The sequence below is a fragment of the Sarcophilus harrisii genome, chromosome 2 (genome assembly GCF_902635505.1).
Source record: "Sarcophilus harrisii chromosome 2, mSarHar1.11, whole genome shotgun sequence".
NCBI lineage: Eukaryota > Metazoa > Chordata > Mammalia > Dasyuromorphia > Dasyuridae > Sarcophilus > Sarcophilus harrisii.
In genome coordinates, this window is record NC_045427.1 from 549,661,226 (window position 1) to 549,689,216 (window position 27,991).

The window sequence follows — 27,991 nt, forward strand, 5'->3', positions numbered from 1 at the left end:
GGAGGGAGAGCCTCGTAGGATGATGAAGATTGAAAAAAGTTCCAAAGAGAAGGAAAAGAAAAATAAGAGGCTTATTGAATACTTGTAGCTTTGAGAAGAAACCAACTGCTCAGCCCCAAAAAAATGGTGATCTGGAGGCAGCTAAGTGGCTCTGTGGATAGAACATTACTCTTGGAGTCATAAAACCTTGAGTTTAAATTCAGTCTCAATCACTTACTAGCTGTGTGACTTTGGGCAAGTCACTTAATCCCAATTGTCTCTCCAAAAAGTAAAAGAAAAGAAAAAGAAAAAAGAAGTGGTGATTATAATCAATAGGTATCAGAAAAGAGCATCCAGAAAAAATCATATGAGATTACAAGATTATAGATAAAAGCTGGAAGGGATGTCAGCCTCTTCTAGTTCTAGTTTTCATTAAGCAAATGAGGAAATGTAAACCAGAGAGATGATATAATTCACCCAACTTCACACAGGTAGCAAAAAATAATAGAACTAATGTCTCCTCACTATGGTGTCATATGGTAAATATTTGTTTGACTTTATATTTAGAATAGATTTGTCTTTTCTTTTCCTGGAGCACTTATCCAAAATGTATTAGAGAAACTTTTAACAATCACTGACTACTTTTGGTGATTCACTTGGGGACAAATCATATTTGTCAGAAGGGATCCTGAAAGCATTTCTAGGAATTATGAAAAACTGAGGAAGAAAATGAATACATGAGTGGCATAAGGAGGTTATTTTATTGACTATTACCAGCTGAAGTCAGTGGCTCAAGATCAACAACAACAAAATAAAAAGAAGTTATGGAAATAAAGAAATAATGAGAGCGACAATTCTTGATAAAATTCAAGATATTTTCATATCTAAGAAAGGAAAATAATAATCATGAAGAGCCACCTCACTTTTTTTGATCAGGGTTGCTAGTCTAGTAGATCAATAAAATATTATAATTTACCTATAGAGATTGTAGAAAATCTCTGTAAAACATTTGAGAAAGTCGTCATGTTATTCTTGTAAACAAGGAATAGAATGGGCTATATGGTAATATAATAAAGTGAATTCACACCTGGTTGAAGTGCAGACCACTTCTGTTAAAAGCAATCAGTTTAGTGGACACTTGGCACCAGGTATCTAATGGAAATATGTTATGGATGTTTCTTCTAATATTAATATAATAATTAAGTTTCATGCTTTTCTATTCTATTCTATTTGAATAAGGTACACTTTTTGAGAATAGTACTCTGGTCATTAGGCCCATCCCAAGTCTCAGTTATACCATGAAGTCAAATTTGCCTCCTTTAATTAGGATTTCTAGTTCCTTTCTTACCTATATTTTTTGTTTTTGTGCACAGACATCTGAGGCCAGGGGCTTTATTGCCTGCCTCTTTATTGGATTCTATTTCCTATGAATTCTTGGAAATCTATCCTGCCATTCCTCTTTATATGTTAAAGCTATTATTCTCTATGATATCAAGGATAGCAGGTTTACTTATCTTCTAACTCCACCTCCCTTCTCAGTTTAAGGCCCTCTTGATTGGGTTTATAAGTCTCCAGGAAATATATTTTTATCAACTCTCATCAGGTGAATTTCATATTTATTTTATTTCTTATACTAAAAACAGCTGACTGAATATATGACCCAAAAGTCAATTTTAAGAAAGGAATTGAAGGAATTAAGAGGTAGGGTTGTGTTTTTTAAAAGTGGTCTTAAATAGAACACTCTAGCCCCCATTTAACCCATTGGGTAACAATGTAAGAAAATAACAGGGGATGTAATAGCCTCTGATTTGAAAGCATCCCTAGGTTTTCAATATATAGCATTCACCTGGTAGAGATATGGTTATTCTTAATAAGCATATAGAGTTATTTCTATGACAGTATAAGTTGATGACTTGGAATAGGAACTTTAGGTACAAAATCATTCAAACATGTAATCAAAACTTTTCAATGTCTGTAAACAACATAAAATAAAAATTCTACTAAAACAGGTTTTTTTACATAAGTTCATACTGTCTCAAAGCTGCTCAAAGTTCTAAACCACATTACAAAGGCCCGATACAGATAAGAAAAACCGATTGACTAAAACTACAACTTCTGGTTTTAATTCTTTTCATTGGCTCACTGTAAGGGCAGATAAAGTATTCACAGATTTGTACTGCTCAGTGCAACCTCAATAAATCCAAGGAACGTGAATCCTGAATACACACACACACACACACACATATTCTCTGAATCTTTAGGACATGTAAATTAGATAATTGCATTAATTTGTCCTAAAGAGCAACTTGTATGGTTTATCTATGATCAGTATATGCTCTCTTTTAAGCACTTATGTCTACTACATTTTTGTAACCAGAACAATACTGTATAATGCTGATAAGAAAAACCCTGAGTATTTTGAGATAACATAAGTATCTTTCTAGTAGACAGTAAACAGGGAAAGAATTAGCAATAAAGATAGAACAACATAGCAGACTTAGACTTGGTCTTAGAACATATCAAAGTCAGCAGAATCTACAAGGAGTATCATAGACTCCACCCTATATTCAGAAGACAACTAGATCATCAGCATTGTAACCTACTGATTTTCAGTTAGCTGAGAGAGGCTGGATACAAGTACTATTTACTGGAACATACCGAGAGGCAAGAACGCATCTGTGTTGCCTAGATCCAAAACATATCTTGAAACCTAGAAATCAAAGGAAGGAAGAAATTAAACTATGCCCTTGATTTGACTATTTGAAGACAGGGGAAAGAATACAACTTCCTGGCTGTAACAGCTGTAATTTTTTTTTAATTCAGCTCCCCAAATTATGGTGGCAGAACTACAGATAAGACTAGCCAGGGAAATAGAAAGCCACTAGAATTGCATAGAGTCTGGCCCTGATATAAAGCCCCAATCTTCCCAATCTGGGAAGAAAGACTGGAAGAATGAATAAACAAAAAGAAAAAAAAAGTAGTGATTATGATATCAGGAGTGCCTAGGATATAAATGCAGATGAAAGGAATATCTCCAAGCAGTTATGAGTAAAGCTTCAGAGAAAAATACAGCATGATTACAATATCAATTAGAATTTCTAAAGAAAAAATACAAGGAAATTTAGAGTTTTTAAATGCTATTATAAATGAGATGATAATGATAATGAAAATAATTTAAAAAGCAATGAGAACTTTGGAAGAAAGACTCATAAAGAGAATTAATACAAGAGATATAAAATTTTACCTAAGTAATAAATGGAGCAGACAGAAGTTAATTACAGTATGAGACAATAAGAAACATTACAATAAAGTCAAAACATTGAAAAAATAAGAAAATGCAAGATATTTCATATCAATAAAACCAACAAGTTAAATTAAATGGATCTTTTTAAAAAAATCTACATTATTCAGAAAAATATAAAAATAAGCATAGAATTTAAGCAATACAATCTCAAGGGAAAAAACAGAGAAAGCCACAAATTAATCCCCAAAGAAAAAACCTAAAGACCAATTGGACTTACAAACAAATTCTGTCAAACACACAAGGAACAATTAATTCCAATATTATGAAGTTTTCAGGGGGGAAATGAAGAAGAACAAGAACAAGAAGAAAGAAAGAAGAAAAAGAAGAAGAACAAGAACAAAAGAAGAAGAAGAAGAAGGAAGAAAGAGGAACAAGAACAGAAAAAGAAGAAAAAGAAGAAAGAAAAAAAGATATTGGATCTTGCCAAATTCCTACTATGATTCAAATATAAACAATCCATAAATTAGGGAGAATTGAAATAGAAAAGGAACATTAGAGACCAATATCAAAGAGGCTATAGCCACATCACAAAGATTGCTTTCTACTAGGAATTCAGGGTCACTCAATATTATGGAAATTGGAAAAATAATTGGTCATAACTTTAATAAGAACAAAAAATGAAAACAAAACATGATTCTACCAATAATGCTGAAAAAGCTTTTGACATAATCCAACACCAAATTCTGAGAAAAAAACCCAACAGCACTGAAAATATAGGAACAAATGAACTTTTTTTCCACATAGTAAGCTATATATATCTAAAACCAAGTACCATTACCAACTAATAGAAATAAATCATAGGTTTTTTCCAATAAAAATAGGAGGTTCAATAAGAATTTTGTCTAGTACTATATGTTTATAGTACTAGAATGCTACTTTAGCAATAATACAAGAAAAAAAATAGATGGAATGACCCTAGGCAAAGAATAGAGGGGTTTGCAAGTTTGCAGATAATATGTTGGTATATTTAGAGATCCCTATAGAGTCAAATGAAAATTAACCAAAGCACCCATAAGTTCAAAAATGTTCGTGGAGCCTTTTGTATATTGGCAAGAAATTGGAAACTGAGTGGATGCCCATCAGGAGAATGGTTGAATAAGTTATGGTATATGAATGCTATGAAATATTATTGTTCTATAAGAAACAATAAGGAAGATGATTTCATAAAGGCCTGGAGATACTTGTATGAATTGATGCTAAGCAAAATGAGTGGAACCAGGGGATCATTGTACATGGCAACAGCAATATTATATGATGATCAATTCCGCTCTCTTCAACAATGAGATTATTCAGACCAGTTCCAATAGTTTTGTGATCAAAAGAGCCATAAAAGAGAGAAGACTGCAGGAACTGATTGTGGTTCATGACATAGCATTTTCACTCTTTTTTGTTGTTGTTGTTTGCTTGCATTTTGTTTTCTTCATCATTTTCTTTTCCGGTTTGATTTGATTTTTCTTGTACAGCAAGATAATTGTACAAATATGTATGTATATATTGGACTTAGCATATATTTCTATCATGTTTAACATATAGCAGACTATTTGCAATCTGGGGGTGGAGGGAAGGGGGAACTGTAATGCAAGATTTTGCAAGGGCTAATGTTGCAGAATTATCTATGCATATATTTTGAAAAATAAAAACCTTTAATAAAAAAAGAAAATTAACTGAAAATAGCATTATCAAGATAAAAACTTATAAAATAATTCCACATTAATTATCAGCATTTCTATGTATATTACCAACGGAGGCCAGATCCTCATTTCCAAAATATAGAGAGAATTGATTTAAATTTTTAAGAAATCAAGCCATTTTCCAAATGATAAATGGTCAAAGGATATGAACAATTTTCAAATGATGAAATTGAAACTATTTCTACCCATATGAAAAGGTGTTCCAAATCATTATTGATCCTCTGATCAATTAAGACAACTCTGAAATACCACTATACACCTCTCAATTGGCTAAGATGACAGGAAAAGATAATGACAAATGTTTGAGGGGATGTGAGGAAACTGGGATACTGATACATTGTTGGTGGAGTTGTGAATGGATCCATCCATTCTGGAGAGCAATTTGGAACTTTGCTCAAAAAAGTTATCAAACTGTCCATACCCTTTGATCCAGCAGTGTTACTACTGGGTTTATATCCCAAAGAGATATTAAAGAAGGAAAAGGGACCTGCATGTGTAAAAATGTTTGTGGCAGCCCTTTTGGTAGTGGCAAGAATCTAGAAACTGAGTGGATGCCTATCAATTGGAGAATGGCTAGGTGAATTGTGATATATGAATGTTATGGAATATTGTTGTTCTGTAAGAAATGACCAGCAGGATGAATACAGAGAGGCCTGGAGAGACTTACATGAACTGAAGCTAAGTGAAATGAGCAGAACCAGGAGATCATTATACATTTCAACAATAATACTGTATGAGGATCAATTCTGATGGAAGTGGCCCTTTTCAGCAATGAGATGAACCAAACCAGTTCCAATTGATCAGTAATGAACAGAACCAGCTACACCCAGCAAAAGAACACTGGGAAATGAGTGTGGACCAAAACATAACATTTACACTCTTTCTGTCATTGTGTGATTGCATTTTTGTTTTTCTTCCCAGGTTATTTTTACCTTCTTTCTAAATCTGATTTTTCTTGTGTAGCAAGACAACTGTATAAATATGTATACATATATTGTATTTAACATATACTTTAACATATTAACATGTATGGGACTACCTGCCATCTATGGGAGAGGGTGGAGGAAAGGAGGGGAAAATTGGAACACAAGTTTTTGCAAGGGTCAGTGTTGAAAAATTACCCATGCATATGTTTTCTCAATAAAAAGCTATAATTTTTAAAAAGTGGCCATATTGTGGGGGATTTATAAAGCCAAATAGAAGATTTTATATGAATCCTATATTTAGTAGAAATCTATCAAAATTTATTAGAAGGGAGGGATTGTAATTTGATCAGATCTCTGCTTTAAGAAGATCAAAGGCTGCAGATAAATCAAAAAGAGAGAATTGAAAAAAGGTTAAAAGGCTGAAAGATTAATCAATTATTATATCATTGGTAACTTTGGGTAGAGAAGTTTCATTTAAGAAATGATGTATAAGCCAGACTGCTGAGAGTTTAGGAGTAAGAAAAGAGGAAATAGAGATACTCAGGGATAAAAAGCTTTCTCAAGGAGTTTAGTAACAAAGGTCTGAAGGGCTATGGGAAAATATAATACTGAGTTTTATACTGTTCTTAAGTACAACAAATACAATGCAAAAGATATATAAAAGAACATGTGTTCATCTGTAATATGGCTACTTGGGTTCCCTTTGTCCTGATCTGAATTATGTCAGAGAATATAAAGGGCTGAAACTCTGAATAGGTGAACTGGAATCAGACAACCAAGCACTTAAGGCTAATTACCTATTGGACAATACTCTATTAGCATATGCTTGGAAAATGGCCCTTCTCCCTATTCTGTGCTGGCTCCATCTTTTGATGTATACAGAGAATTGTTGGAGAGATTAGGGGATGGAGTAAGACAAGCCAAAGTCACTTTGGAGGAGGACAATGAGGAGAGAGGAGGTTGGTGGCGAGCTTTGTGGAGGTTTGTCTGTCTCCTTTACTTCTCCCCCTAAAGATCAAGGACTTTTGCTGATCCTGACTCTGGCTGATCCTGAAGTCAACAGGGAGCTAACTCAGGCGTCACAAGAGAACATGCAAAATTTATTCCAGAGTAGATCAGTTCTTCTACAACTAATTGATTTGAAAGGTGCCTGGATATTGAACCCTTACCAAATATCCCAGTCTAGAGTAATCAGATATCTTGAAATAACCAATCATGAGTAAGCCATAGACAAATATACAATATATAGAACTTATACATAAGTTAGTAAAATTTCTTTGGTTCTTAGTATTTAAACATGGTTTTATTAGTGACTAGTTCTTTCCATTGACACATACCACCTTGTCTATCCATCCGAACTGGCTTGCTTTAAATCACAGGTATTTATGGTTAATGCAGCATAGAACTGATAAGGTTCAGTTATGTTCAGGCATCTAGTTGTATCCAACTCTCCATACCTCCATTTGGGGTTTTCTTGGCAAAGAAAATTTAGTGTTTTGCCATTCCCTTCTCAAGATCATTTTACAAATAAGGAAATAAGTCAATGGAGTTAATTGACTTGCCCAAGGTCACATAGTGTCTGAGGCCAGATTTGAAGTCAGAAAACTAAGTCTTCCAGACCTCTCCACTGTGCCACCTACCCACATAACTAGGCTAAAGAATGATGGTAATCATAAAAGGCAAGATTAAACCTTCAAAGCATTCAACCACAGAAGTTCAATCATAGATCTATTTTAATTCCAAAAAACACACATCCTGGAATATGTAACTCCTTCACCAATAGCTGGTAACAAAACTTTCAGAATTATTGCACCATATGAAGAAAAAGAAAGACACTATAACAATAATAGCAGAATAACAGCTAACATTTGTGTAATTTTTAAGGTTTACAGAGCACAAATATTATGTAATTTTATCCTCCCAACATCTCTCAGAGTTAGATGCTATTATCATCATTTTCAGCTTCAGTAGACAGAATAAGTTAACTTGCCAAGAGTAATCTACTTAGTAAGTATACATTGACAAACTTGAATTCAGGTTTTATTGACACCACATGCAGAATCCTAGGCTTTTGTCAGTCTAGAAAATACTTTCATGATACTGCTAAGCATGGGTTGTATTGCATTTGTATTTGAAATTCTATCACTTAGCACAGCACTTGGCACTTAAGTGTTTTTTGGTTTATTGAAATTATAGGATCATATTCAGAATAAGAAGGGTTCTTAGAGATCAGCTAGTCCAACATTCTCATTTTATAGAAGAGGAAACTAGAGCCTAAAATATATTTATCTTTTCCCAAATTAGACTAACACATGAATTTGAACCCAAATCCTTTGACTCCAGGGCTCTGTTCCATTATGTCACACCTCTTGTAAGTCTCATCTGTATCTGCAAATGATAATACGTGCCATGTCTAATGCAGAGCTTTTATGTGGATCAAATAAAATTATATTGTGAAAATGCTTCATAAATCTAGACTCACATTTTTTACTAATATTCTCTTTAAAACCTGAGTACCCAAACAACTACAGTGTCCTGCTTCTCTTTTCTAACTTTCTTGTTGGTCTCTTGCAACCTCCTTCACAATCAACTCTTCCTCCAAGATCCTTTTTTGATTTTGTAGTTGGAATGAACCAGCAAATATAGAGGAAACTTGGATCCAAGGATGATTCCCCAAATATTACTGAGAAAGAAGATAAGCTCTACATGATGCAATAGAGGACAGGGCACAATATGTACCAAGATGAATCTAGAAAGTGAACTTAAAATCAGTACTATTTTTAAGGCAATTGTTCAATTAAAATAAAAGAAATTCATGGCATTTGTTGATAACCTATATTCTGTCTTGGATTTTCTGCTAAGACTTTTATTCCCTGAATATTCCCCTTTGTCTTAATCACGTATTATATTGTAGCTTACTGTCATGTTTATACACTTTTGATATGTTCTAAACTTTAATTAGAGTTGTTCATGTATATCTCATCTGTCTTCTACTCTTCACATTAAATTTAAGCTTCTTAATGTTAGGAATGATGTCTTCTTTCATCTTTGATTCATTCATTCAATTATTCAACAAATATGTATTAAGCACTCTACCAGGGATGGTGAAGAGAATATAATGAAGCAAATAAATAAATATAATGCAAGGTGGGGGATGACTGAGACAAAGGAAAAACCAAAAGATAGTTTTCTAAGAAAAATTGAGGTAGTGGGAGCATAAAGATATAAATTTTAGTTGTGAGAGAGTCTTTGCATCCCAAATGCTAAACATAATGACTAACATAATAGGTTGTCAATATTTGTTGAATTGAGTGAAATTGTTGAAAAGAAAGATTTAAATGCCTTCTAGGAACAACAAACTTTTTTAAAGAGTTGAAGCATCTATTTCTCTCACTCTTCAACATTATTTATCTAACTGGGAAGAGAGGGGTTTTAGTAGGAGCAGGTGTTTTACTACCTGGCATCTCTATTCCCCCATTAAATATATCCTTGGTTCATATACTTCTAGCAGGGATAAACTCAGCACGATATTAAAATTGGCAAGGGAAATCATTCGAGAAGACAATGTTAGAAACAGATTGTCTGAGCTGATGGGTTGGAAAAGGGATGTTAAAACAATGACAGCAATAAAAGCAGGGGACAGAAGGAGGGAGGGAGATAAGGTAGGTGGGTGGCACTTGACACATTTCCTGGTAGCAATAGCAAATTCATAAAATAGAGATGTCAGAAAGTTATTTCTGATGATGCTAGGTTTTCGGGAATTACACCCCCACAGATCTCAAATTCCTGACATCAAATTACATAACAACATATATAGCAGCACTTTAAAAAGAACAAAGCATTAGTCATTAAAGTCCTGTTAGCTCTACAATTCTAGTTCTATGACTCAAATATAAAATATTACTATCACTATGACTACTATAATAACTATCTACTACTACCACTACCACCACCATCACCACCACCACTACTACTACTACTACTACTTTGATGACTGCCACTGCTTCCTATGTAGTGGAATGTTATGGCTGAGTACTTTAGCAACGACTTGTTAGGCATTGACTACATGACAGGAATTTTATTATTATTATTAAATTTATTTAGTATTTTATTTTTCCTTTGTTACATGTAAAAACAATTTTGAATAGTCATTTTTAAAACTGAGTTTCAAATTTTCTCCCTTCTTCACTCCAACTCATTGCAAAGACAAACAATTAGATAGAGGTTGTACATGTGTAGTCATACAAAATATCTCCATAACAGTCATATTGTTAAAGAAAACATAGACTAAAAAAATAAAGACAGTTTAAAAAAAACTGTTTCAATCTGTATTCAGACACCTTTTCTTTCTCTGGAGATGGATAGCATTTGTAATCATAAATCCTTCAGAACTGTCTTGGATTAGTATATTGTTGAGAATAGTTAAATCATATAATAATCCAAGACATGCAATACATTTCATTTTGCATCTGTTTATGGTAGTCTTTCCAGGTTTTTCTGAGAACATCTTGTACATCATTTCTTATAGCACACTAGTATTACATCATAACCATATACCACAATTTGTTCAGTAATTTCTCAATTGATGGATATCCCCTAAATTTCTAGTTCTTTGCCTAGAAAAGAGCTGCAATAATAACCTTTGTACATATAGGTCCTTTTCATTTTTGTTTTTTATCTATTTCAGGATGCTGATGTATCAGTGGTACATGACAAGAATTGTGCTAAGGGGGATGCAAAGAAAGAGAAAAATAGTCCCTGACTTCAAGGTGCTTCCATTCTTATGGAGAGAAGATGGTTCCCTGAATGGAAGAAGTCTACCCTACTCCCCACATCTACTCCAGCAAAAGCTAGAAATTCACATCAGACCAGTTTAAGGAATTCCAAAGAAATTATAGAAATGACTTCTGTGAGAGAAATACATAAAAAGTTAGTCAGGAGCAGAGAAAGTAATATGAAAAGGGGACAGCCAGCAAAACCCAGACAAATAAGACAATAGTTTTACAACAAAACCAAAGGTTTTTTTTAAATTTAAATTTTTTTTCTAAAAATATCAAGAGTTAAGAGCACTTCAAGAAAATAGTCTCAGAATGCTTATAAAACCACATTAGGATTCCTTAAAAATCCTCAGGAGCAACAGCTACTAGTGCAGATGTGAAATTGAGGAACATGAGCACAATTCTCTGAAGAATGCCTGAGGCCTCAAAATCCCTATCAGTCTTTTCTTATACCACAGAAGGACCAGGAGAAATCTTTTATGAACTAAAGATGAAGGGATAGCTAACCCCAAGAGGAGGAAGTCAATATAAGAATCCAGAGTAAGACCAAATAGGGCCAACCATCTCAACCCAAAAGCTCAGCAAAGGTCAGAAATTGGCTTTAGGACGAAAAGCCAATCAGGTTACTAAGCTAAACAAGATGAGTTTCAAAAATTCTGTCAAATCTAGAGTCTCCCAAAGCAGAATAACTCAGCATTTGGAAAGTGAGGAATGCAAGTAGAGACTCAGAGGAAAAAAAGATATGTTCAACAAAATACTACAGAAATACCTCAAAGCAGTTGTTAATCAAAAATTAAAGTTATTGGTGTAAGAATTGGAAGGAAAATAAATAATCTAAAGAGAAAACAGTATATCTTACTCAGGTAATAGAATCTGAAAATTACAATAAACCAAATAGAAATCAATGACTCCAAGATATAGAAAGAAATCTTTTTTTAAATACTATTTTATTTTTCCAATTACTTGCAAAAATAGTTTTCAACATTCATCTTTGCAAAACCTTGTGTTCCAGATCTTTCTCCCTCTCCTCCTCCCTCCCTCTTCCCCTTCCCAAGACATGAAGCAATCTGATATAAGTTAAACATGTGTAATTTTTCTAAACCTATTTCCATATTCATCAATATAATATAATGGTATACTTAGAGAATCCTAGAGAATCAACTAAAAACTACTAGAAACAATTAACAACTTTAGCAGTTTCAGGATATAAAATAAAACCACATAAATCATCAACATTTCTACATATTACCATCAAAGTTCAGCAGCAAGATATACAAAGAGAAACTCCATTTAAAATGACTGTAGATACTACAAAATATTTGGGAGTCTATCTGTAAGGCAAAGTCAGGGATTATATGAACACAATTACAAAGCACTTTCTATGCAAGTAAAATCAGATCTAAACAACTTAGAAAATATCAAGTGTTCATGGGTAGGCAGAGCTAATATAATAAAAATGATATTTCTACCTAAATGAATATACTTATTCAGTGTCATACCAAACTGCCAAAAATTACTTTATTGAGCTAAAAAAATAATAAAATTCATTAGGAAAAATAAAGGGTAAAGAATTTCAAGGAAATTAGTAAAACAAAAACTAGATTACTTGCTGTCTCACAGAAGTGAGGGAAAGGAGGGAAGAAGATTTAGAGCACAAGGTTTTGCAAGAGTGAATGTTAAAAATGATCTGCATATATTTTGAAAATAAAAAGATATAATTAAAAAATAAAAGAAAACAAAAAGAAAATATCTATTTTTTACTATCACTTTTTATTTAGCTGTCTGATGTTGGACAACTCATTTAACTCTGTTTGCTTCAATTCTTCATCTATAAAATGAGCTGGAGAAGGAAATGACAAACTACTCCAGTATCTTTGACAGGAAAATCTCAAAATGGTCACAAAGAGTTGGACATGACAAACTGAACAACAATAGCATCATATTACATTTTATTATCATATTATTTAATATTCTATTAAAGATCAGATTTTTTACTTTAAAATTTTACATTCAACTTTGCAAGCTGTTCCTTTTGCTGCAAGACTGTATCTTTGCCTTTTGGGATACAATTTGTGGTTTTCCTTCAGGAAGTTAATAGTAAATTCTTTAATTATTTACTTTGTCTCTGTTTCTAATAGTCTGAGGAGTTTTCATTTCTGATTTCATGAAATCTGTTGCTATTGCTTTTATTTATCATGGTTTTCAGGGAGTCAGTCAACTAGGTATATAATACTATGTATCAGGTACTGTACTACATACCAGAGATAAAGAAGAAAAGGCAAAATATGATAATAAAGAAGAGAGAGAGGGTGATTTCAGAGAGAAGGCACTTGTAGTTGGAGAAGAACAGGGAAAGGTCACATGGAGAAGGTAGAATTTGAGTATGCCATGAGACATTGGCAGTGAACCAGGATCACAAATTTTTTAGAAGAAGAAGGACCTCAGGACTCATCTAATTCAATCCTATGCTTTTAGTACTGTGCCATGAATTCTAAATTAACTTGCTATGGTGGAGAAATTACTAAAAAATTAAAAAGAGATGTGAGCATCTATGTAGTGCAGAGGATAGAGTGTTGGATCTGGAATCAGGAAGATTCATCTTCCCAAGTTCACATCTGGCCTCAGATACCTAATAGCTACATAAGGGCAAATTACTTAGCCCTGTCTGCTTTAATTTCTTCATCTGTAAAGGGAGCTGGTGAGGGAAATGGCAAAATACTCCTGTATCTCTCCCAAGAAAACTTCAGATAGGGTCACAAAAAGTCAGACATGACTGAAAAAAAAAATGACTGAGCAATAACAAGAAAAAGATTAGATAATAAACCCACAGGTGCCTGAAATTGAATGATTGTATCTATTTATGTATAGAGGCTGAGAATGATTCTACTATTTTATTCCTTCTTGTTATTTGCATTTTAATATCTTAATTAAATTATTTGACTATTGGATTTATCACTTCCATGGTCTGTAAAGAGAGAGATTATCTTCCCGACAGTATCTGTTCCAACCGTCTCTTCTTTCTTCAAAGTGCCTATACTTTCTCCTTCCCCCACCTCTCTCCAGTCAGAAGATCTTGTCTCATAGTTGAAGACAAGAAAGAGGACTGCACCCATGATTTTATTGACATAGGAACATCTCGGATGAGAAATTCCCTCTATCAGTTTAGTTCAGCACCTTCTTTGCAATTTATTGTCTTAGACACTAAGGTAAATTACTTTGCCAGGGTCACACAGCCAATATATGTCAGAGGAAGGACTTTAATGCAGATCTTTTTGACTCCATGTTTAATTATCTCTATCTGGCAGGGAGCACCAGGCCTTACTAGCTCATTTAGATTAGAACTATATATATATATATATCTGGGAATGGTCTTTCTACAGATTATTACTGGCAACTGATGAGATCAACAAAATGATATAGTGTTAAGGGAAAAGAGAAGAGGGTCCAGGACAGAGCCTTTTGATAATTTCATCATGAGCGAGTATAATCTGGATACATATCCATCAAAAGAGACTAAAAAGAACTGGTCAGACAAAGTAGAATATAATCAAGAGAGAGAAGTAGCATGAGAACCTATAAAATAAAGAGGATTTAGGAGGAGAGAGTGAATTGTGAGGTCAGATTACTTGAATAAGTGCAAAATCCAGATTGCTAATTATTTGCATATGGGAGAAGATCAAGATAAAGTAGAGGTACTTAGGGCACATGGTTTCTCAAAAAGTTTAGTCACTATTTTCTCCTTTTGTATTGTTTCTTCTTTCACAGAATAACTAATATGTTTTTATGATTGCACATGTATAACCTATATCAAATTGTTTACCATTTTGGAGAGGGGGAAAAAAGGGAAGAAAAAAAATGAAAATCAAAATGTTATTACAAAGCAATATTGAAATCTATCTTTAAATGTAATTTTAAAAATAAAAGAATAAGAGGAGGAGGAAGAGGAGAAAAAGGAAGGGGAGAAGGAAGAAAAGATGTATAGGATGATAGCTACTAGGTCTGGCTGATTTCAGTGAATCTTTTTTAAAATGAACAGAGACTTCAGCAAGTTTGTAAAGATCTCAGGAAAGGAGCCAGTAAATAGGGAGAGATTAAAGAAAAGGAAGAGAGAGAAAGAGAGAGACAAACAAACAAAGACAGAGGGAAATACAGAAAGAGATGCAGAGAGACAGAGACAAAGAGAGGAAGAGAGTCAGGGAAACAGAGAGACAAGACAGAGTCGGAGAGAGAAAGACAGAGAGAGAGACAGAGAGACAGAGAGAGATGATAATGAGGTCAATCTGCTGGCAGAGAGGCAAGAGAAGATCAAAAGTACATGTAGATTTTGGCTTGGCAAGAATATTTAGAGGGAAAGACAATGAACTTGCTCAACACCTTTTAGTTTGAGGCACAAAGGAAACATTTAGGTGAAGGATATCTTGCAGACTCTTGCAAATGTGTACCTAAAGCTTGTATAAGAGAGTAGAACTTGAGATATTGATTTAGGAGTCATCTGCCTAGAGATAGAAGTTGCAGAAATAAGTTTTATTGAGATTGGCAAATAAGAGAGTGATTGGAATAAAGAGAAGTGGACCAAAGACAGTCTTTTACAAGGAAAGTAGCATTATGGGATAAGAACGAGGAGTGAAGAAGTCAGAGAAGCATGGTTCAAGAAGTCATAGAAGATGGAAAGCAGATGGAAAAAAGCAGAGTGACAATAGGAAAGGAGGATCAACAGTGCCAAGTCACAGAAAGCATAAGGACAATGGAAAGTAAAAAGAGTACATATGATTTGAGAGTTCATTTTCAATATAGGTGTGGGGATGAAGGTCCTTTGCAAGGGACAAAGGAAAAAAATCAGGCTACAAATAATGGAGGCATTGTGTTTAGATAACTTTTTAAAGAATTTATCAACAGAGGAATTGAAAGAGATACAAAGATGGCTGAATGGGCTGAAAGAGAAGTTTTCAAACTCTCCTTTATACTCTTAAAAATTATTGACTATCCCAATGATAGTCATTGCACATTATAGATTTATATATTTACCACATTTTAATTTAAAATCTTTTGTCACATGCTTATTAATTCATTTGAAAAGAACAATAAACATATTACAAATTAACATAAATTATATTTTTATGAAAAATAAATTTTCCCAAACAAAACAAAATTAGTGAAATGAATTCTACTGTTTTACATAATTTTGCAAATATCTTTGATATCTGGATTTAAAAAAAGACTATTGGATTCTCTTATATGCTTCTACATTCGATCTGTCACAGTATTTTGTGACAATAGAAAGACAATCTACCTTCACACAGACATATATTTAGAAAAAGAAGGAGTCTTTTGATAGAAAAATAACATCTTAATGGTACTAAGAATCTTTTTTTTTATGGGGCAGCTAGGTGGTACAATAAATAGAGCACCAGCCCTGAAGTCAGCATGGACCTGAGTTCAAATCTGGCCTCAAATACTTAATACTTCCTAGCTGTGTGATCCTGGGCAAGTCATTTAATCCCAATTGCCTCAGGGAAAAAATATTTTTATCTCACAAATACTGAGAAGTTCTCAAGGACCCATGTGGGCTCATAACAAATTAAAATATTGTTTTTATATTAAAACAAGTCTCTCTTTTCCAAATATATTTCTTTGTGAGGCTACATTTTTCTTCCTATACTTCAACCAAAACAACATATTGAGACACACTGAATGTGGAAGCATATGAGGGAATATTTTTCTTCTATTAATTTCTTCCTTACTCCTCTTTTTGATTTCAAGGCCAGTGCTCTACTACACTACCTAACTGCTCTTGGCACATAAAAACACTTGTTAAATAACTGCCTGTCTGAGTGACAAATCCCAAATCTGACACTTTCAACTTGTATGACCTCAAACCATTCACTAATCCTTTCTGAGCCATAATTCTTTCATTTGTTGAATTAGGACATTGGCATATATGATCCTCTAAGGAACCTTTCATCTTTCAAATCAATAATCTCATGATCTTTTTCTTATCTTCAGAAAACTGAGGGAAAAGTAATTGCAAATATCTCTGATAGAAATCTAATTTCTCAAATATATGGAGAACAGAGTCAAATTTATAAGAATACAAGCCATTCCCCAATTGATAAATGGTCAAAAGATATGAAAGGCAGTTTTCAGAAAAAGAAATCAAAATTCTCTAATCACTAAGGATTAAAGAAATGTAAATTGAAACAATTCTCAGATACCAGATTGGCTAATACGAGGGGGAAAAAACAAGGAAAAATGATAAATGTTGGAGAGAATGTGGGAAAGTTCAGATACTAATGCATTGTTAGTTAAATTACTCCATTCTGGAGAGTAATTTAGAACTATTTCCAAAGGAATATAAAACTGTATATATTATTTGATCTAGCAATACCACTACTAGGTCTATATTGCAAAGAGATTTTTAAAGAGTGGGGTGGGAAGGAAAAGGACTTACTTGTACAATTGCCAATGGCTAAGAATTGGAAACTGGAAACCCATCAATTGGGGTATGGCTAAATAAGTTGTGGCATATGGTTGGGATGGAATATTATTGTGCTATAAGAAATGAGAAGCAGGATTTCAGAAAAAAAAAACACCTGGAAAGACTTATATGAATTGATGCAAAGTAAAGTGAACAGAATTAGGAAGTCATTGATATTGCATGATGAAGTACTGTGAAGGATTTAGCTATCCTCAACTATACAATAATCCTAGACAATCTCAAAGAACTCATGGTGAAACATGCTGAAAGAAGAACTGATGTTATCTGAATATAGACTGGAGAATAGTTTTTCACTTTTTTGTCTTTCATTCTTTTGCAGTTGTGTAGTGTTCTTATTTGGTTTTCTGGAGGTCTTGGGAACAGCCTTCATTTCAGTAGAGTAATAGCCAGATATTAAAGTCCAAATCCTTTATTATCTCCTTCACAATCTAGTTTCCTTGCCTGGGGACCGGGACAGCTTTCTGGAAAGCCTTTCAGACCAGGACTTGGTCACAGTGTGGGAAGTGCAGGAAGCCAGCCACCACAGTGGTGTGAGATGAAGTGAATGAATCTGGCTCTGAGTCCCTGGACTTGTGCTTCAGCCTCCAGCCACCACAAAGGTGGACAATGGAATGAATCTGTCTCTGCATCCCATCCTGGCTGAGTTTGTCCCAGCTTTATATTCTCTACACTGAGTATAAACCAATCATTATATCACTAGGAAACCATTATTTGTTGTAAGATTAAATCAATCATACCGAATTTGAGAACTATTAATCACCCCTAAACTAGATAACCATTGTCTTATTAATTCCACTTAGCACCTTGTAAGAATCCTTATTCAAATACAGAGGTCTGGCCCGTAACACTGTTGTTATTCAAGTCTTTTTGTGCAAACTATAAATATTTTATATGATTGCATATGTACTACCTATATCAGATTGCTTATCATATCAGAGAGGGAATAGCAAGAGGAAGAAAGGAGGGATAGAATTTGAAGACCAAAACTTTTAAAAATGTATTAAAATTATTTTAACATATAATCGGAGAAAATATTATTAAAAATAAATAAATGTTTTTGAAGTAAATAAATAAATGGATAGATGAACGTAGGTCTTAGAGACAAAAATTTCCCTAACTAATCAATCAACTCATACATGAATAAATTAACCAATATGTGAACAAACACTTAGAATCGAGTCAATTTCATATATGGAAGAAAGAAATAATATCAATACTAAAGCAGAAAATTATTATCTATAGGAATATGAAAACCAGATTTAAGTAGTCTACCAAATTCTAAAGATGTGAATTTTTGACAATCTATGTTTGGCCCGTAGTTTTCTCTGCTAAGTTGTCATTTAAGAATGATGCTGATTATTCAATCTACCACAAACTCTCCCAAAATTGCTCCCTATAAATAAATACTAAGTGTCATTTCTCGCTCTCCCCTAGGAGTCCTAGTGACTAGTCACTAGACCAGGAGACTAAAGGAGCTCCGAATCCAAATCATTTAAATCTCATCCATTGAGCACTAGACAAATCATTTCCTTGGCATAAAAAGACAACAATAATTTGTGGTTGTTCATTTGGGTAACTTTCACAAAGTAGCTATTTTGCAAACAGGAATACAAACAGTAGGGTTTAGTTACAATAATAGGAATAATAATAATAGTTGACATTTGCATAGAACTTTGTAGTTTGTACTGGGCTTATATCCCAAAGAGATTTTAAAAAAGGGAAAGGGACCTGTATGTGCAAAAATGTTTGTGGCATCCTTCTTTGTAGTGGCCACAAACTGGCAACAGAGTGGATGCCCATCAATTGGAGAATGGCTGAATAAATTGTGGTATATAATTATTATGGGATATTATTGTTCAGTAAGAAATGACCAGCAGGATGATTTCAGAAAGGCCTGGAGAGGCTTGCATGAACTGATGCTGAGTGAAATGAGCAGGACCAGGAGATCATTATATACTTCAACAACAATACTACATGATGATCAATTCTGATGGATGTGGCCCTCTTCAACAATGTGATGAACCAAATCAGTTCCAATAGAGCAGTAATGAACTGAACCAGCTACACCCAGGGAAAGAACTCTGGGAGATGACTATGAACTACTACATAGAATTCCCAATCCCTCTATTTTTGTCTGCCTGCATTTTTGATTTCCTTCACAGGTTAATTGTACACTATTTCAAAGTCCGATTCTTTTTGTACAGCAAAATAATTGTTATTGTATACATATATTGTATTTAACTTATACTTTAACATATTTTACATGAACTGGTCAACCTGCCATCTGGGGGAGGAGGTGAGGGAAGGAGGGGAAAATTTGGAACAAAAGGTTTTGCAATTATCAGTGCTGAAAAATTACCCATGCATATATCTTATAAATGAAAAGCTATAATAAAAACAAAGGGGGAGGAAAGAACTTTGTAATTCGTAATTCACATTACATATTATGTCTCATTTGATTCTAACAAAAACCTTATGAATAGTTATTATGCCCACTTTACAGATGAAAAAACTGAGACTAAGAGGTAAAGTAATTTGACAGGGACTCCAGACCCAGCTTCTATTCCACCTTGCTGCCTCCAACATAGAGAGTATAAATATTGAATCTGGAACTAGGAAAAACTGAAATTCAACAGCAACTATGTTACTTACTGTTTTGTGACTATGGTCAAATGCCTTCATCTCTCTGAAAACTCAGTTTCTTCATCTGTACCTACCTCACAGGATTGTAGTAAGGTGCAAATATGATGATTAAAGTATGTAAAACTACATAAATGCAAGTTATTATTGTGAAACCAATAGCTTTCCAGTATAAGTGAAAAATTCTGCTCTATCTTCTAATTGATTCACTTTGCATTGATTTTGGAGAACGTTGTGTTCTTAAAAAAATTGGACTGAGACAAAGTGGTAAGTATGCTTGCCTCTACGTGATATCAAGACAACAGGTGAATACATTCAGGGAAGAAGAAAAAGAATCCATCAAACATGAGTTGAGTCAACAGAAGGAGTGGAATTTTTCCCTTCTTACCATGCTTTTCGACAATTTCATGGAGATATAGTTTAATGTAAAATGGGATTCCATTCATTCATTCACTAACATAAAAAAATTGATTAAACCTTGACTATATATAAAATTGTAAAGAATTTATATGAATGACAAGCTTTAAGGTTCACAATTCTTGTAGCACCAAGAGAAAAATATATATTTGGATCCCACAGCTATGAAATTCTCATGTATTATAGCTAAAGAAAACTGAATTAGATTTCAATTAGACACATCCAGGCAACAATATTCTCCCATAGTCATCTTAGAACTATTGAATTGGATTACAAGATTCCACTATTTTTTTTTTCTGAAGCAATTGGGGTTAAGTGACTTGCCCAGAGTCACACAGCTAGGAAGTATTAAGAGTCTAAGACCAGATTTGAACTCGGGTGCTCCTGACTTCAGGGCTGGTACTCTATCCACTACACCATCTAGCTGCCCCAATTCCACTAATTTTTAAAGGAAAAAAAATAATCATTAAAGTTGAGGACTGGACTAGAATTTAAGAAAAAATAAAGAAAAAAAATTAGAAGAAAATAAAAATAGTTTATAATACAAAGAAGAGAGAAGACAGGACACGAGGAAAGGAAAAAAAATACGCAGACATACATATGCACACAAGACGAAGGGAAGGGAGGCAGGACAGCTGTGATCAGAGATTCTTGACTACTCAGCTACTTAAAGTAGGTTTCCAGCAATACTGTGAAGTTTGTCCAAAGTACAGCAACATATGTGTTGAATTCTATAACAATATTATGGAAATACTTCAACCTATCTAAAACCCCAGCTACATTCCTGTAAAATGAGAGTGACTTTTTAAAAAACAGGAATGATAATTCTAGTGACACTACTTCATAAGATTTCTATGGATATCAAATAATACAAAATTGGGGTAGTTTTTTGTTTGTTTATTTTACCATAATGCTCTTTATGCTTTGATGGAACTCAAATTTTATCAGAATGAGTACTTCCTCCCCAGTTTAGTTCATGGTCCTTCCATGCCTGAGTAGATATGTTTCGTTTCTTTTCTTTTTGTGGGGGGGTTGGGGTGGGGGGGTAATTGGGGCTAAGTTACTTGCTCAGGGTCACACAGCTAGGAAATGTTAAGTGTCTGAGGCCAGATTTGAACTCAGGTCCTCCTGACTTCAGGGCTGTCACTAGATATGTTTTATGAATTACTACAACAAAAAGAATTTATCACTTGATGTTCTCTCCCATCTTAGTTAAGCAGATCTTCAAGGAGACATAGCTGAACCTAATTCTGAAGCCCACTCATCTAGATCAGAGCTGGACTCTACAAGTATAGCATTCAAGTCAAAATGACCATAATGAGATATTAGAAGATAACATAAAAGAAAGAGTTATTATTAGGACTCTTTCTTTGATAGAACTTCAGAAACAAAACTAATGCAAACAAGATTAGAAGGGAAGCAACAAACTGGGAAAACATCTTCACAGTTAAAGGTTCTGATAAAGGCCTCATTTCCAAAATATATAGAGAATTGACTCTAATTTATAAAAAATCAAGTCATTCTCCAATTGATAAATGGTCAAAGGATATGAACAGACAATTTTCAGATGATGAAATTGAAACTATTACCACTCATATGAAAGAATGTTCCAAATCACTATTGATCAGAGAAATGTAAATTAAGATAACTCTGAGATACCACTACACACCTGTCACATTGGCTAAGATGACAGGAAAAAATCATGATGAATGTTAGAGGGGATGCAGGAAAACTGGGATACTGATGCATTGTTGGTGGAGTTGTGAATGAAATCAACCATTCTGGAGAGCAATCTGGAATTATGCCCAAAAAGTTATCAAACTGTGCATACCTTTTGATCCAGCAGTGCTACTGTTGGGCTTATACCTCAAAGAGATACTAAAGAAGAGAAAGGAACCTGTATGTGCCAAAATGTTTGTGGCAGCCCTGTTTGTAGTGGCTAGACATTGGAAAATGAATGGATGCCCATCAATTAGAGAATGGTTCGGTAAATTGTGGTACATGACTGTTATGGAATATTATTGTTCTGTAAGAAATGACCAGCAGGATGAATATAGAGAGGCTTGGAGAGACTTACATGAACTGATGCTGAGTGAAATGAGCAGAACCAGGAGATCATTATATACTTCAACAACAATACTGTATGAAGATGTATTCTGATGGAAGTGGATTTCTTTGACAAAGAGACCTAACTCAGTTTCAATTGATCAGTGATGGACAGAAGCAGCTACACCCAAAGAAAGAATACTGGAAAATGAATGTAAACTGTTTGCATTTTTGTTTTTCTTCCTGGGTTATTTATACCTTCTGAATCCAATTCTCCCTGTGCATCAAGAGAACTGTTCAGTTCTGCACACATATATTGTATCTAGGATATACTGCGACATATTTAACATTATAGGACTGCTTGCCATCTAGGGGAGGGAGTGGAGGGAGAGAGGGAAAAAATCGGGACAGAAGTGAGTGCAAGGGATAATGTTGTAAAAAATTATCCTGGCATGGGTTCTGTTAATAAAAAGTTATTATAATTTAAAATAAAATAAAATAAAAAGATAGGACTGCAGAACCCTGAGAAAATGAGTAGCTGGCTATAACTCATTTTATTGAAGGGATATGCCATGCTACAATATATTTAAAGTAAGTGGATGATATGATGACTAGAGTACTGGAGTTTGAGTTAGAAAGACTTAAATTCAAACTTTGCCTCACTCACTTTATAGCTTTGTGGGCTGGGACAAGTCATTGAAGTCTGGAACTGTTTCCTCACATAAAATGAGAAAATAATAGTATTTATTTTATAAAGTGATTGTGAAGCTCAAATGATATATATATATATATATATATATATATATATATGTAAAATACTTTGCAAACCTTTAAATGACAAATAAATGTTAACAGTTATTTACTTATTTATTTCATACACATATACAGCATGGTTCATAGAGTAGAGAAAGAGGTAAACTCAGAATTAAGAAGAGCAGAGTTTCAGTCCCACCTTTGATACATACAGTGTGACCCTAGTGAAATCATTTTCCCTCTCAATGTGTATCCTAGGCAACTCTCAAGTCATAAGTCTCAAATAGATGAAGATTATGAGGTAGTTTCTTCATTGAGAGTTCACTATACCACTGAAATTATAATTAAAAAAAACAAATTATGTTTTCTTTGGTTCTGAGTGATATAAGCACATAAGAACATATCTTTGTGAAAAAAGCAGTAAGAGGTATTTGTGTGCTCCAGAAAAAGTTTTAAAATTCTGCCCATTGTAGTTTATTATTCACTGGATATCATGAACCTCCACTGCAATCTATACAATTTGACTTTTCACTAAATCCATGGAGAATTCTGTGTTATTCTGCGTATGGATTTTCTAGCATCTAAATATAATCATAAAAAAAAGTAATAGTACAAAATTTCCTTCATTGTGCTCCATAACATTATTCTCAATAACACTGTAAAGTTTTAGTCCCGTTGTTCTAGGTCTACATTCAAATAAATGTTGCTTCCTTCAAAGCAATATGTTTCTTCAAAAATGCTTAGAAAGTCTCTTGGGGAATTGCCTTCAGGAACAACAGCTAATTCCCTTGAATATTTTTTGTAGTTGTAGCAGAGTTATTGGGTTTTGTTCCTTTAATGAAATATTTGATGTTTAAAATGAATCAAGTAAGAATGGTTAGATTAGTTTGGAGAAGAGAAATATTGTTGTTTCTTCAGTTATATTCACCTCTTCATGATCTCTTCATGATCATGGATGATAATCATTGCTTCCATGAAACTAAGTATCCATCTCATATTTCTCCTTTTGAGGACATCTTTATCCCAATTTTAAGCTCTTTTTCCAAAGAATCCGTTCCTCTCCCTATATGACCAAAATATTTAAGCTTTAGCTTCAGTATTGGTCATTCCGATGAATAGTCTGAATTACTTTCTTTAAATATTAGCTAATTAGCTTTGCTATCTCAAAGGACTTCTCCAATACCATAATTTAAAAGTGTCCATTATGCAGCACTCAGCTTTCCTTCTAGTTCAAATCTCACAGCTATACAATACTACCATAAATGCCATTGTATGGACCTTTATTGGCAAGATGATGTGTCTGCTTTTAGTATGATGTCCAGATTTGTCAATAGCTTTCCTTCCAAGGGGCAAGTATCTTTTAATTTCAAAGCTACAGTTCCTGTCTTCAATTATTTTTTTAGCTTAGGAGGATAAAATCTGACATCTTGCCTCCATTTATTGCCTCCATTTCTTCTCCCTCTATTTGGCAGGAAATGATGGGACCAGTTGACAAGATCCTAGACTTTTGTTCTTTTTAAATATTAAGCTTGAAGCCAAATTTTACATTCTCCTTTTTCACCCTCATCAAGAGGCTTCTTAATTCTTCTTCATTTTCTTTCATCAGAGTATTATTGTCTGCATAGCAGATTGTTATTTCTCCTAACCTCTGGCATTTGATTAATTAATAGTGGCATTTTCCATGATATATTCTGCATATAAGTTAAATAAACAAGATGGCATATACAACATTGTTGTAGTGCTTTCCAAAATTTTAAGCCAATCAATTGTTCCTTTTTTGGTATAACTTTTGGTTCTTGATCTGCATACAGGTTTCTCAGGAGACAAATAAGGTGCTCTGATGTACCCATCTCTCTAAGGACTTGCCACATTGTGTTGTGATTCACACAGTCAAAGGCTTTAGGACAGTCAATAAAGGAAGAGTATATGTTTTTCTGGAACTCTGTTACTCTATTGCTATTGCTATTCAGCAAATGTTGGCGATTCAGTCTCTACTTCCTCAGACTCTTCAAAAACCTTCTAGTAATTCTTGGTTTACATACTACTAAAGTCTAGCTTGCAGAATCTTATGCATAACCTTGTTGGCATATGAAGTGAGCAGAATTATTTGGGAATGTGAATATTCTTTGGCATTGCCCTTCTTTAGGATAAGGATATAAGCTGATCTTTTCCAACCCAGTTTTCCAAATTTGCTAAAATATTGAGTACTATCCTTTAACAGCATTAATTTTTAAAAAATTTTAAATGGCTTAGCTGTAATTCCATCACCTCCTCTAACCTTATTCTTACCAATTTTTTCTAAGGCTCACTTGACTTCATTCACTAGGACATCTGGATTTAGCTCAGTATTCTCACCATTGTGGTTATTGATGATGTTAAATTCTGGTATAATTTTTCTGTATATTCTTGCCACCTCTTCTTAATCTATTATACTTCTGTTAAGTCCCTACAATTCTCATATCTTATCAGGTCATTTTTGCAAGAAATATTCCCTTGCTATCTCTAATTTTTTTTCAAAAAGATCTCATTTTCATTCTATTATTTTCTTCTATTTCATTGCATCGCACATTTTTTTTTGGCCAACTCATTTTTAGTAATTTTTTCATTTTCCCTAATTACATGTAAAAACAATTAACATCCTTTTTTTTAAGTTTTGAGTTTCAAGTATATTCCACTCTCCTTCTCCCCTCATTGAGATGGTAAGCAATCTGATATAAATTATCTGTACAATCATGTAAAACATTTTCAAAGTTATTTTGTGGAAGAGAAAGAAGAAAAGAAAGAAAGAGAAAGAAGAAAAGAAAGAAAGAGAAAAAAAGAAAGAAAGATGGAGGGAGGGAGGGAGGGAGGGAGGGAAGGAAGGAAGGAAGGAAGGAAGGAAGGAAGGAAGGAAGGAAGGAAGGAAGGAAGGAAGGAAGGAAGGACTATGTACAATGTTCCTCCCAGTTCTTCTCTCTTGCATTGCTCATTTAATAAAACTTTCTTTTCTCTCTTTCTAGAACACAATCCCATCACATGGAGTTCATCCATAAAAGTAATGGCCCCATATTCATGGGCCACATCATACAGTTCTTCCAGTGGAAACACCACTCCATTTATTGAATGATCAGTTTCAAATGCATCAATCTTAGGGATGGATGGGTCTGATTTCTTTAGCAGCTATCTGAGGTGGCTTACATCATTATGAAGAAATATAAACTATGGAACTCTATAAATTCCTTGGATCATGGAAGCATGGTTCCCAGAATCAGAATAAATTTCACAGTTTGGCATCTTGGCCAAAGTGAAGAGGGTGGAGTCATGAGTAACAAAGCAGGATAAAAACAGTAATACTGTCATTACTGTCATTAGAGGTCAGCCAATTCTTGTGCTAAATCAACATGAAACTTAATAGTTCCAGAAATATTTCTAGTACCATCCGCTCCACCATCATGTTGTTTTAATGTTTCCATGACTGCCCCACACATCCAAGGATGATGACTCATTCCTAGGTAGTCATTGCTACACCATTCAGACACCTGCTTTTTAGTAACAAGTGAGTCCATGTAGTCATCTGCCATTGGGAATATGTGTGCCCTCCAATTCACAGTTTTAAATTCTCGGTAAGTATGATCATTTTTTTCTCATCAATTTTTTTCTTAAAAAAACAATCATACTGAAAAGTGGAAACAGATTTTGGCAGGTTGTCTTGAAGGAGATGGGATACCCTTTCTGGTATTTGCTTTTGCATGAGATCCTGAAAATTCTTTAGCAAACCATTCTGGTCTTCTCTACACATCTTGAGATTAATCACAGTAGGATTAATTGGAGTTTGAGCAACTTCTTTCCTTACAGACTGCATTTCCTGTACATCCTCTTATAGTTCTAAACTGTTCTTATGTAAGACATTGTTGGTTCCTTGGTTCATTTGAGCAGTCAGGAAAGGGCATTTATTGGCAATTCCTTGACTCACAGCAGAGGATAGGGGCCCAGAGGGAAGCTGGGATCCACCAGCAGTCTGCTGAGAACTACCAGCATGCTGGACCACAGTTTTGGAAGTTTTGTCCTCATTGGCTGGAGGTGTTTCTTTTACTCGCTGGAAATGAGTTGGTGAAGTGGTCATTGTCCAAGAAGCAGGTTTGAATCCAGTTTCTATCATTTAGGGGCAATTCTGGGTATAGAAGAGGAGAGATTTGTCAGCCTTCTGGCAAAATGTTTGGGGTATTCTTGACAAGAATGGGCAATGTCAAATAATGATCTCCATTTTGAGAAAAAAGGATCCTGAACAGTCTCAAGGATTTGTCAGTGGCAGTGGGAGAGGGGTTGGGACCTAATGGCCAGAGGGACTAAAGTCACTACTCTGGTTTATGGTTTGAGAAGACCAGAGATAAGAAAGTTGTTTATCTCTTTAGTATTCTGGGAATTCTGCATTCAGTTGGGTATATCTTTCCCTGTTCCCTTTTCCTTTCTCTTTCCTTTTTATCTTGACTATTTGTAAAGCCTCATTAGAAAGCCATTTTGCCTTCTTGTTCTTTTTCCATGATATATTTTCTATTGTTTTACAATATTGTAAACTTTTGAACATAGTTCTTCAGGCTCTCTATCTATCAGATCTAATTTTGTGAATCTAGTCATCACTTTCATTTTATAAGGGATGTTATTTAGGTCATGCATAAAATGGTTTGAGGTTTTTCCTACTTTCTGAATTTTTTGAATAAGAAACTCATGATTTGAGTCACAGTTCCAGGTCTTGTTTTAACTTACTGTATAGAGCTTCTCCATCTTTAGCTGAAAAATATATAATCAACCTGATTTTGGTATTTACCATTTGGTGATGTCCATATGTAAAGTTGCATTTTCAATTATAGAAAAAGAGAATTTGCTATAGCCAATGAGCTATCCTGACAAAACTTGACTGTTATCCAGTAATCTTTAGATTTCCTCCTTTTGCCTTCCAAACTCTAATGATGTACGTGACATCT

The 27,991-nt window shown here is 34.1% G+C and overlaps 1 pseudogene; it reads right to left on the reverse strand.

Moving 5' to 3' along the window:
- The window catches only part of LOC100919193, a 126,216-nt pseudogene extending 98,943 nt beyond the window's left edge, over nt 1–27,273 (reverse strand).
- Nucleotides 27,274–27,991: the final 718 nt, after the last annotated feature.